The following is an 11,971-nucleotide window of genomic DNA, read 5'->3' as shown; positions in this document are numbered from 1 at the left end:
AAAACATTGCTCCTATGATCACTGGAATGTTGGTGTGATGCCAGGCTCCCTCAGACTCTGCCTCCAGCCCCAGGTCTGTTCTGCAGTACGGACTTTTGGTTAGAGAGCTGGAAGAAGCGCCAATGTACTACACGTGTGGTTATCGTCATACTTATTTATGCTACGGTGGAAGATGGGACTTGTAGTTCATTCAATCACAGCTCTGCACAGCTGCAAAATGTCAAAAGTTATAGCAGCTGTGAGTGAGAGGAACCCTTGCACAGTTGGGGGTCCGGGGGACCCCTTTGCACAATGTTACATGTTACCATTTTAATATGGTGCAATAGGTTAAGTTAGCCTTGAAAAAGAATTCCCGACTGCTACACTGATTGAATAGTAACACATGTAAAATGTATGTAAAACCTGAAGCAGTACTATTGCACAGCATGCAAATCTATATAAAAATGTTTATAGAATACTATATAAAAACTCATGTTAGGTATTTATTCCTGGAGATTGTAGATTAAGCCTTGCGTACATGCTTGTTTTATGCCTAAAATGTGTTAACCTGCACATTTAATTCCACAATATGGTCTCAGGGGTCATTGGGAAGCATGCCACCCTTACATTGGTGGTCAGTATGTTCCCCTTACAAACAGCCAAAAAGATAATTGGTGTCATGCCAATGGCTCTGCCAAGTCAATTGCTGGGAACTATGCAGGTGCCATCAAATGAGAGGTCAACCAGTCACAACTCAAAGAACCTCTAACAACCTCTGAAAAAGGACCCTGCTGGAGAATATGAATATGATATACAAGTTATGTAAATGTGGAATTAAATATGCAGGTTAACAAACCTCAGACATAGAACAAGCATACACACAACGCTTGGGCTATGACATTCAGGCAAGAATAACAGACAAAGCAGCATTTTTTCACAGAGTCTCATCTTTGTTTTTCAAATTATTTTCATATAGATATGGCATGCTGTGCAGTATCATGGTGTGTTTTACATGCATTTTATATTTGTTTCTAGTCACTTCGTGTAGCAAACAAGATTTTTTTAACACTTTCCAATAAAAGGTGAAAGCATGTGAAAACACAGAGATGTTACAGACGAAGCTTGTAAACAGAACAGGACAAATGGATGCCACATCTTTCTTGAAGAGGACATGCATGAATGAGCATTAAGTAAATACCAAACAAGTGTCAAGAATCATTTACTGAAGTTCTTCTCGCATTTGTTACCAGATGGGAAGGCTTGGATTAAGTAATGATATCCCCTTCTATATTGAAGGTGTACAGAAATTGAGACTATAGATTTCTGTATACAACTTACACTCTCACTGCAGATGGAACAGATGGAGAGGAGGTCAGTGACAAGTAGAGGTATTTGTGGGAAAGGGTGATTACCAGACTGGTAGTATTTGTTGATTACTTCTGACACGGATGTGGACCTGAAGTAAAAAAAAACTGACTTTAGTTTTCCAAATATTACTTACTGCATCCTAGTTAAAAATGACAGTTTTAGCCTTAAAACAAATTTCCTGGAATTAGTTGTAATGCCATCTTATGCTGCGTACACACGATCGGACATTCCAACAATGAAATCCTGAAATTTTTTTCCAACAGATGTTGGCTCAAGCTCGTCTTGCGTACACACAAATGTTGTCGGAAATTCCGAATTTTTTTTTAGAAAAGTTCTAATAAAAATCCCAAAATTATAAAATATTGGTGTGTTTTATATTCTGCCTAAAACATCAATGATGTTTTTGAGTCTTTTTTCCACATCATTGATGTCTTTCTTGATCTTCTGTAAATCCCTATTGCACACCATGATCTCCCCGATGAGGACGTGTGCACTTGCCCTTGTGAAATGAGGTTCTTCTTCCACAACATCCACATCACCTAAAATTAAAAAAAACACAGCATATATTATAAATATGCAGGCATACATCTATTACCTGAAGCTGTGGTCTCAGACACTCACCTGTCATGGTCACTATTTCACCCAATTCACCCAATAAACCTCTTCTTTCGCCACATCCTCAGGTTGTGGTTTTGGAATTCCCCCTTCTTTACAATGTTGGGGGCCCCTGGTGTCCTCTGACATCCTGATTCTTTTCTCCCCTATGTGAATAAAATAAATGTATACTTAGTACACAGATATATGAGGCAAGACATAGGAATATGAAGCATTGCTTTAAGTGTCGTACAATTGTTGGTTTTGGCAGAGTTCCAAGCTGAAGACTTTATTTTTTCCCTTTATTAAAGCTAAAGTAAAACTAAAGTAAACTAGATATAAGTAAAGTTTCACACATGGAGACACCCCTAGTATCCACTGGAGCACCTGTGTGGGACACCCGAAAAAGTTTGATCTGGTGTCCCACACTATGTGCACCTGCATCCAGATGTGTAAACAGCTACTGAGTGTTCGCTCCTTACACTGAAACAAGTTTGCATTTTATTCTAGTTACAAACCCATCTAGACAACAATGTACTAAACTTCTTTTACTAGAAATAGGCCTGAAATGTAGTTAACCTGGCTAAAACATCGTATTAGTGGGCGAACAAACAATGTTTACTACGAACGATTACTGTGCCCACGAACCTTAAACTTGCCATTTTAAATTGTACAACAGTAAAGAAAAGCACATGGAGCAGCATGAACATAATAAGAAGAAAAGGAACACATGACAATATACTTTTTTGCAGCACTCTCTTGATTCTTCTGTACTGAATTCCCTCAATTTGAGATTTGACCATCATTTCCACAGCTTATCCTTCGATCGTCGTACCCAAAAATTCTTCTTCAGACTTTCACAACTTTAGTCATGATATTAGCCTTACTGACATTTGGGTTTGGGTAAGATCCATGCTTCCTGTCATAGTCAGCCCTCTTCAAGATGTCCACCATCTCCACCATCTCACCCAAGGACATATTAGAGGTCTTAAATCTCCTCCGGGATCAGGACGTTTGTGGCTCCGGGGTTTCATCGTTGCTGCTGTCTTTATGCACCTGTTGTCTCTCCGCCATATGCTTTCCCACTGTGCCAAAAGACAAGGGGTGGGGAATATACTATAAAGAAGGTCAGGGACGGGCGGAGCTTCACACATGCGCAGTGTATATAAAGCCTAACATGTGTGCGTCGTATGTACAATCTGTGAATGGAGGACGGAGTAGCGGAAGTGCCGATCGTTCTAACAAAGGTACAATTTTAACTTGGGGCATCAGTGGCCTATACTGCTTAGAGATTGAGGCCTATATTGGGACAAGATTATGCCAGTTTAGCCTGACATTAGGGTTTGTCTTGTGTTGTGCCTTGCAGATAAAATGGATTGATTCAACGATCATGATTTCCTCCCCCAATTCATTGATTTGTACAGAGAGCTGTCCTGTCTGTGGCAGACAAAACACACCTTTTATACAAATGGACTAAAGAGGAAGGCAGTGCTGGATAAATTCCTGGAATTTGTGAAGCCGCAGATCCCCACGGCAGACATCAACTATTTGAAGTGCAAAATTGGTGGCATGAGGAGCACATATAATAGGGAGAGCAAGAAGGTCCAGGATTCCCAGAGATCAGGAGCAGCAGCAGATGACATTTATGTACCCAGGCTGTGATACTACGACAGACTGCGGTTTCTGTCGGACCAGACTGAAATCAGGCCATCAATCTCAACCCTTCCTTCAACTCTTTCTTCCACCCCAGCTGAGGTTTCCGATGTCCAACCTGGGCCTTCCACCCAGGAAGAAGATGTGGAGGAGCTCAGCTTGAGTCAGGTTTAGCATTGTTCAACATGTTTATCAAAATTGTGTGTGATTGATGAACAATAAACTAAAACTATGTCCCTTTTTCATATACAGGAAATCCTCAGCCAGGAGGAGGCTGTAGAAAGTGGCAGCCAGGAGGTGGCAGGGGAAAGTGACAGCCAGGAGGTGACTGGGGTAAGTGGCAGCCAGGAGGTGGCCAGGCCCAGTAGCCTGACCAAATGCCAGGTCCCTCCCCTCCTCCTTCAACAAAAAAGGTCAAGGAAGGGGAGTATCATGGAGGAGTCAGCACTTGGATTAATGCAGCCCTCAGAACCCCCACCAGTCTTCTGGAGGCCTATGTCTGCATGGCTGCCAACAAAATGCAATAAATGTAGGTGGGCCAATGACTCTTTTGTGAGTAACTGATTTATATGGCCTTAAATAAGGGTTTGAGAGGCAAAATCACAAGCAAAACCCACCTGTGTGAGTTGGACCATCCTTCTCCTCCTCCTCCACCTCCTGCCACAACTCCAACATCAGAACCACAGCCTGGAAGCAAGCATGGAAGCAAGCGTGTAAGAAAGACAAGAAAGTGATGGCCTGGGTTTGGTGTGGTCTGGTAAAAGACTCAGGCTGTGGTAAGATCACAGCCTGGGGACATACATGTCATCTGCTGCTGTTCCTGATCTCTCAGAATCCTGGACCAGATTGTGCTCCCTATTAAATGGACTCCTCAGGCTCCCAATTTTGCCTGTTGATGTCTGTCCTGGGGTACAAAGGCTTCACTAGTTTCGCCAGTTTATCCAACGTTGCCTTCCTCTTTATTTTGTTTTGACCCCTAATAAATGTATATCTTTTTTCTTAAATCATTATTTGTGTTATGTTTAAAAAAGGTACATTTCCAAAAGACAATATAAAATTAACAAGGGACACCAACCATTTCCTTGAGGTTAAAAAATATAAGATAATAATAGTGTTGTGGTAACTTGACACACAAAATTAAAAAAAATTATAATGGAGATCAGTAGAAAAAAAAGAGGAGATCTTGATTTCCAAAAAAAAGGAGATTATTATAAGCAAAAATGAAAAACATTATTCTGTAGATCTGGCGAAAAAACAAAAAATGTTATTCATGAGATCACAAAAAATAATAAATAAATCAGTTTGTCAGAACTCTGTGTGAATATCAGCTGCAAAACAACTTCATTATTCTAGCATTCTAAAGAAGAAGAGAATGCGCTGCATTGAAAGATTACAAAATGTGCAGTGTGACGAATGTGCTATCTCCATTACAAACGCTAGTTTTACCAGACCGAGCTCTTACGTCTCGTACTTGATTCAGAACATGCATGGAATTTTGTGCGTTGGAATTGTGTACCCACGCTCGGATTTTCCGACAATGGATTTTGTTGTCGGAAAATTTCAGATCCAGCTTTCAAATTTCTGTTGTCGGAAATTCCGACAAAAAATGTCTGATGGGGCCTACACATGGTCGTAATTTCCAATAACAAGCTCCCATCGAACATTTGTTGTCGAAAAATCTGATCTTGTGTACACAGCATTACAATCAGTGCTGGGACAAGGTCATCTACTGCCCAGGTTTATAATTGCAAACTATGCCCCCCCCTCCCAGTTTATTACAAATGAGTCCCAGTTTCTGCAAAAATAACCCTTAGCCCTTGTACACACAGTCGGACATTCCGACAACCAAATCTGTCGGATTTTGTCCGATGAATTTTGTCCGAAACTGTTGCATACACACAGTCAGACAAAGTTGTCAGAAAATCCGATTGTACTTAACGTGATGACGTTATTTGGTTAGGAAGGGACTACGTTCAGGCTAGTAGCCAATAGCTTTGGTCTAGGAATTTGATCTGAGCATGCGTGGCACTTTGTCCGATCGGAATTCTCAACACATGATCGGACAAAGTCCGATCGGATCATGTTGTCAGAAAATTTTATAGCCCAGCTGGAAAACTTGATCCGTCGGATGGAGCCCACACACTGTCGGATTATCCGACAACACGGTCCTATCGGACATTGTCCATCGGAATGTCCAACCCTGTGTACAAGGGCTTAGGATTGGTGCCAGTTTCCACTATAATACCCGCCATCATTGGCGCTGGTGACTGAAATAATATCAGCTACATTGGTGGTCAATGGCAGTGCTATTAAAACATGACTCCACATTGATGGTCAGTGGCTGCGTTAATTAAACCCTTCATAATGCAGCATGAAGGGATTAGAAAACTGTGACACTGGTCACTAATACAGCATGGTAGGGTTAGGGGCTCATTCAGATAGGCAATCAGATCTTCACTGCCACTCTGCAAGGTTCTTTGCAAATGAACCTGTATGGTATTGTTCCAGTACTGATTTCAATGGTCCAGGATGATACAATGTAAGTATGCATACAGTGCAAAAAATACAAGTGAATACAACTTCACAGAAGCAGGGACATTTTTTCTAATATAAGTATGCAATACAGACCATTCCTGGAGTCCAGCTTTAAAGTGGTTCTAAATAGGGAGGAGCTGAACACCCCCCAGTTTGGTTCGCACCAGAACACGTGAACAAGGTTTTTTCAGGAGCAGTGATTTTAATAATGTTTAAAGTGAAACAATAAAAATTAAATACTCCTTTAAATATCGTGCCTGGGGGTCTCCTTAGTCTGCCTGTAAAGCACCACTTTCCCATATTCATAACAATACCACAGCAAAATAACATTTCTATAGGCAAAAATGTAATTTAAAACTGCTTGTGGCTGTAATGTATTGTCGGATCCAATCTATACCAGGCCCTTTGAGTCTGGTATGAATTTTACGGGGAACCATGCCAAAAATGTAAAAAGAGCGTGGGAGCCCCCCAAAATCCATACCAGGCCCTTATCTGAGCATGCAACCTAGCAGGCCACAGGAAAAGGGAGGGGTGAGAGAGCGCCCCCCCCCCTCCTGAATCATACCAGGCCACATGCCCTCAACATGGGGAGGATGCTTTGCGTCCACCCCAAAACACCTTGTCTCCATGTTGATGCAGACAACAAAAAAGAGAAAACCTCTGGTGGTGGACATTGAAGGCATGTACAACGACAGAATAGAATAAGAGCAATTTTATTTATTAATTGAATTGGTATAAAATCATGTCATGAAAGGTGGTTTATGAACAACAAAACAGTTTACACAGTACAATTTGACTAATAAGCTTATCACCTATACAGGATACAGTTAGCTATAGAGCTTATCAACCCTACGCGTTTTGGAGCTCTTGTGGTCTCCTTCCTTAGGGGTGGGAGTAAAGCATACAGTGTAATTCTAATGGAGAATAGAAATGACAGGATATTAGGACAAGGAAATAATGCACAAGCATTATATGCTGTTTTGTCTTTGTATTTACATATCAAGGTAAGGTGTTGTATAAATGTACCAAAGTATTCACTAAAAACAGCTGAACTGATCAAATAAGATACCTCGATATGTAAGTACAAAGTACAAGAACTCATTTCCTAATATCCTGTCATTTGTATTCTACATTAGAATTACACTGTATGCTTTACTCCCACCCCTGAGGAAGGAGACCACAAGAGCTCAGAAACGCGTAGGGTTGATAAGCTCTATAGCTGACTGTATCCTGTATAGGTGATAATCTTATTAGCCAAATTGTACTGTGTAAATTGTTTTGGTGTTCATAAACCACCTATGACATGATTTTATACCAATTTAATGAATACATAAAATTACTCTCAATCTATTCTGTCGTTGTACGTGCCTTCAAAATCCACCACCAGGGGTTTTCTCTTTTTCATAGTTTCTTTATTGGATGTGGCACAACAAATTTGCATAGCACTGCCGTTCTATATATATATCTCTGTTGATGGGGACAAGGCCCCTTTCTCTTGTGGGGGTCTGCTGACAGGGGGCTTATCGGAATCTGGAAGCCCCCTTTAACAAGGGGGACCCCAGCTCCTGCCCCCCTCTTATGTGAATGGGTATTGGGTACACTGTACCCCTACCCATTCACCAAACAAAAGTGTCAAAAAGTAAAAATGACAGGAGACAATTCCTTTATTAAAAATAAAAGTGTCCCGCAATGTCTATCCATCTTCAGTCACAGCGTCCATTGGTCATGAGGAAAAAAAACTGAAAAACTCTGCCTCCATGGGAGGCATCCCGCCGACCGCAGCCTTTTCAAGATGACAGCTGTTATATAGCTGAGGGCGGCCCACCTGGTGACGTAACTGGGTGACTCTGCCCCTTTCGACATCATGTGACATCACGTGACGTCAGAGGGAGGGCAGGGTCACCCGTTTACGTCACCAGGTGGCCCCATCCTCAGCTATTTAACATCTGTCATTGTGAAAATGCTGCAGTCACGGGGCTGCCTCCCATCTAGGCAGAGTTTTTCCTTTTTTATTTCTCTGGACCATCGGCACTGTGATTGAAGATTGATGGATATTGCGGGACACTTGTCATTTTTACTTTTTTTACACTTTTTTTTGGTGAATGGGTAGGGGTACAATGTGCCTGATACCCATTCACATAGGGTGGCAGGATCTGGGGGTTTCCTTGTTAAAGGGGGCTTTCAGATTCCAATAATCCCTCTGCCTGTAGACCCCCACAACCACTGGGCAAGGGTTGTGGGGAAGAGGTCCTTGTCCCCATCAACATGGGAACAAGGTGTTTTGGGGGGACCCCAATGCACCCTCCCCATGTTAAGGGCATGTGGCCTGGTACGGTTCACATGGGTGGGGGGGTTGCGCTTTTCCTGTGGCCTGCCAGGTTGCGTGCTCAGATAAGGGTCTGGTATGGATTTTGGCACTGGGTTTCCCTTAAAATCAATACCAGACCTGAAGGGCTTGGTATGGATTTTAGGAGGGGGGCCCCATGCCATTTTTTTTTTTACATTTTTTTTCCTTTTTTCAATGACCTTTATGTATATGGCCGGGATCTGGCAATACATTAAAACCGCAAGCAGTTTTAAATTAAATGTTTTCCTTTAGAAATTACATTTTGCTGCTCTCATTCATTACACTATGTATGGCTGCTATGTAAGCAGCCATACATAGTTTGGGGCGTTGACTTAGCCCCCTAAGCCATGATTGGCCAAAGGCACCCTGCGTTTCACCAATTATGGCTCTCACAGTAGATTGTGCTGTGATTGGCCAAAGCATGCAGGTCAGGTGCATGCTTTCCCCAATCAGCAGTCATCAATGCACTGCGCTCTTGCAGTGCATTGATGATCTCGCAGTTATTATTAATTTATGGGGCACTCGATTTTCCCGCAAACTCCCCATAATGTTCTAAATTCGGTGAATGGCCGAACATCAGGCTCATCCCTGACAGATGAGGAAAGATTTTAACACTTTTCTGCCCTTTTGAAGGGGTGTAGGCCAGAGAAGACTGCAGATTTACATGTAAAACTTATGTAGGAGTATTTTTTTCATCTCTATGTATCATATAAGGCTATTCCCTTCACTTAGGACATGTGAGGGTTTACAACCACTTGAAGGTAAAACATGTTTAGGCTTTAGAAACAAACTTTTTAGCCATTTGAGATATAATACCTCTTTTATTGGATCGGACTACATGAGTCAGCCTTCACTCCCCAAGTGCAACAATGACCCTTGGCCTCTTATAGCCCTGACACCGGTTCGCCAGCTTTTTTCCTCGGATCACTGACCACTGCAGACCCTGAACATCCCACAAGAGCTGAAGATTTGGAGATGCTCTGACCCAGTCATCCAGCTATTACAATTTGGCCCTTGTCACTCAAATCCTTAAAGTGTTACTAAACCCAGGACCCTGCATTCACTATATCTGGTCTCCCACAGTACACAGAATATGGAAATGCAATTACCGTATTTATCTGCGTATAACATGGGCTGACGTATAACACGCACCCCAAGTTTAGGAGGGAGCTTTAAGGAAAAAAACTTTTAGGAGGGAAGTTTAAGGAAAACATTTTTTACATTTAAATGCCCATCAATGTAGCCTTGTCAGTGTTAATTGCAGCCTTGTGTTTCAGCCTTATCAGTGTCCATCTTCAGCCTTGTCAGTGTCATTTGCAGCCTTGTTAGTGTCGTTACAAGCTTGCTGTTTAAAAATGGCGCCGCTGAGATACAGAGCAGATGTCCTGTGTATCTCGGCGGCGCTCGGTAGCTCTCAGCCATTCTCGTCGGCTTTCGGTTATTTTCGGCAGCTTTTGGTCGCACTCAGACGCTTTCAGAAGCTTCTTGGTGGGGGATCGGTGTATAACATGTACCCATGATTTCCCCCTAATTTTAAGGGGAAAAAAGTGTGTGTTATACGCCGATAAATACAGTATTTTAATGAATATAAACTGCTAAATACCTTTTCTCATCAGCAGTATATATCAGTCTTGTGACTTCTATCAATGTCTATTTAAAGCTTGTAGGGGGGGTTTTCATTCTTCTCTGACTGTCCTTTGAGCCTGCAGAACCCCTGACCCTTTGTTTTGAGAGTGCTGATTGGCCCTGTGCTGATCACACACACCCTCTCCAGAAGAAAAAAAAAAGAAAACTCTCTAACAATACACACCAAACTGAACATGTTCAGAGTGACTCTGTCTTTTTAAGGGATGGATTGGGGCAAGTGAAAGAAGAGGAGGATCAGAGAAGACTAATTAAGATTAACAACTTAGGTTCCACAGTGAGTATAACAAGCATGCTTTACTACATATACACACTGGTTTTATGGCTGTGGATTTAGTAACACTTTAAGCCTAGTACACACAATTCGATTATTGGGCGAATAATCATCAGTTTTTTTTTTGTTGCATGCTAGACTCCATATCGAAAACACACCGCGGGTGCTCAGACTTCAGAGACTTTCGGGCTCAGCTAAACACAGATTGGGTTAAAGGTACAATCACAGCAGCCCTTTACCACGTGATCAGCTGTGTCCAATGACAGCTGAGCACAGAAGTAAACACAAGCTGGTTATCTGCTTTTCTTTCCTCACCCTGACAGTGTGAGGAGAGAAAAAGAGAGCTGGCTTGTGTTAGGCCCCTTTCACACTTGTGCCACTTGTCCAGAGACTGCAAAGTCCCATAACAAGTCATATCCCCTGATTTCCAATGAGTACCAATCATATCTGCACTACTTTGGTCTGACTTTGATGCGACTTGAGGTGCATAGACCTCAAGATTATGCAGGAATTGCTTCAAGTTGCATCAAAGTTGCGGCAAAATGTAATCAAAGTAGCAAAAATTGTGGCAAAAAATGCAACTTTCAGGGCGCACAAGTGTGAAAGGGTCCTTAAAGGGACATCGGCACTGATAACCAGGGATTTGATTATCAGTGTCCTGATTATCAGTACAGTCCCACCAGTTCTGCCAATCAGTGCCACCTAGCAGAGCCCATCAGTGCTGCCAATTAGTGCCCACCAGTGCCACCTATCAGTGCCCAGCAGTGCTGCCAATCAGTGCCCACCAGTGCTGCCAATCAGTGCCCACCATTGCCAACTATCAGTGTCCATCAGTACCCATCAGTGCGGCCTCATCAGTGCACATCACTGAAGGAGAAAATTTACCTGTTTGTTAAAGTTTTATAACAAAAAAAATTTCCTAAATTTTCAGTCTTTTTTTTGTTTGTTTAACAAAAAATCAAAAACCCAGATGTGATTAATCACTTCTGCCCTGGAAGATTTGGCTGCTCAATGACCAGGCCATTTTTTGCGATACAGCATTGCGTCGCTTCAATTAACAATTGCCCGGTCGTGTGACGCTGTACCCAAATAAAATGAATGTCCTTTCTTTCCCACAAATAGAGCTTTCATTTGGTGGTATTTGATCATCTCTGCGATTTTTATTTTTTGCACTAGAAACAAAAGAAGAGCGACAATTTTGAAAAAAACACAATGGGGGTTATTTATGAAAGACAAACCCACTTTGCACTGAAAGTGCACTTGGATGTGCAGTCGCTCTAAATCTAGGGGTAGATCTGAAATGAGTGGAAGCTCTGCTGATTTTATCATCCAAACAAGTGCAAGCTAAAATGCTGTTTTTTATTTTCCTTGCATGTCCCCTTTAGATCTACAGCGACTGCACTTCCAAGTGCACTTTCAGTGCAAAGTGGATTTTCCATTAGTAAATAACCCCCAATATCTTTTACTTTTTGCTATAAAATAAATCACAATAAGCGCATATTGATTGGTTTGCGCAAAAGTTATAGCATCTACAAAATAAGGGATAGATTTATGGCAATTTTATTATTACTTTTTTT

Source organism: Lithobates pipiens, unplaced genomic scaffold (genome assembly GCF_037356315.1).
Source record: "Lithobates pipiens isolate NorthernLeopardFrog02 unplaced genomic scaffold, aLitPip1_a1.2 Scaffold_8, whole genome shotgun sequence".
NCBI classification, from domain to species: domain Eukaryota; kingdom Metazoa; phylum Chordata; class Amphibia; order Anura; family Ranidae; genus Lithobates; species Lithobates pipiens.
This window is presented reverse-complemented; position numbering follows the sequence as displayed.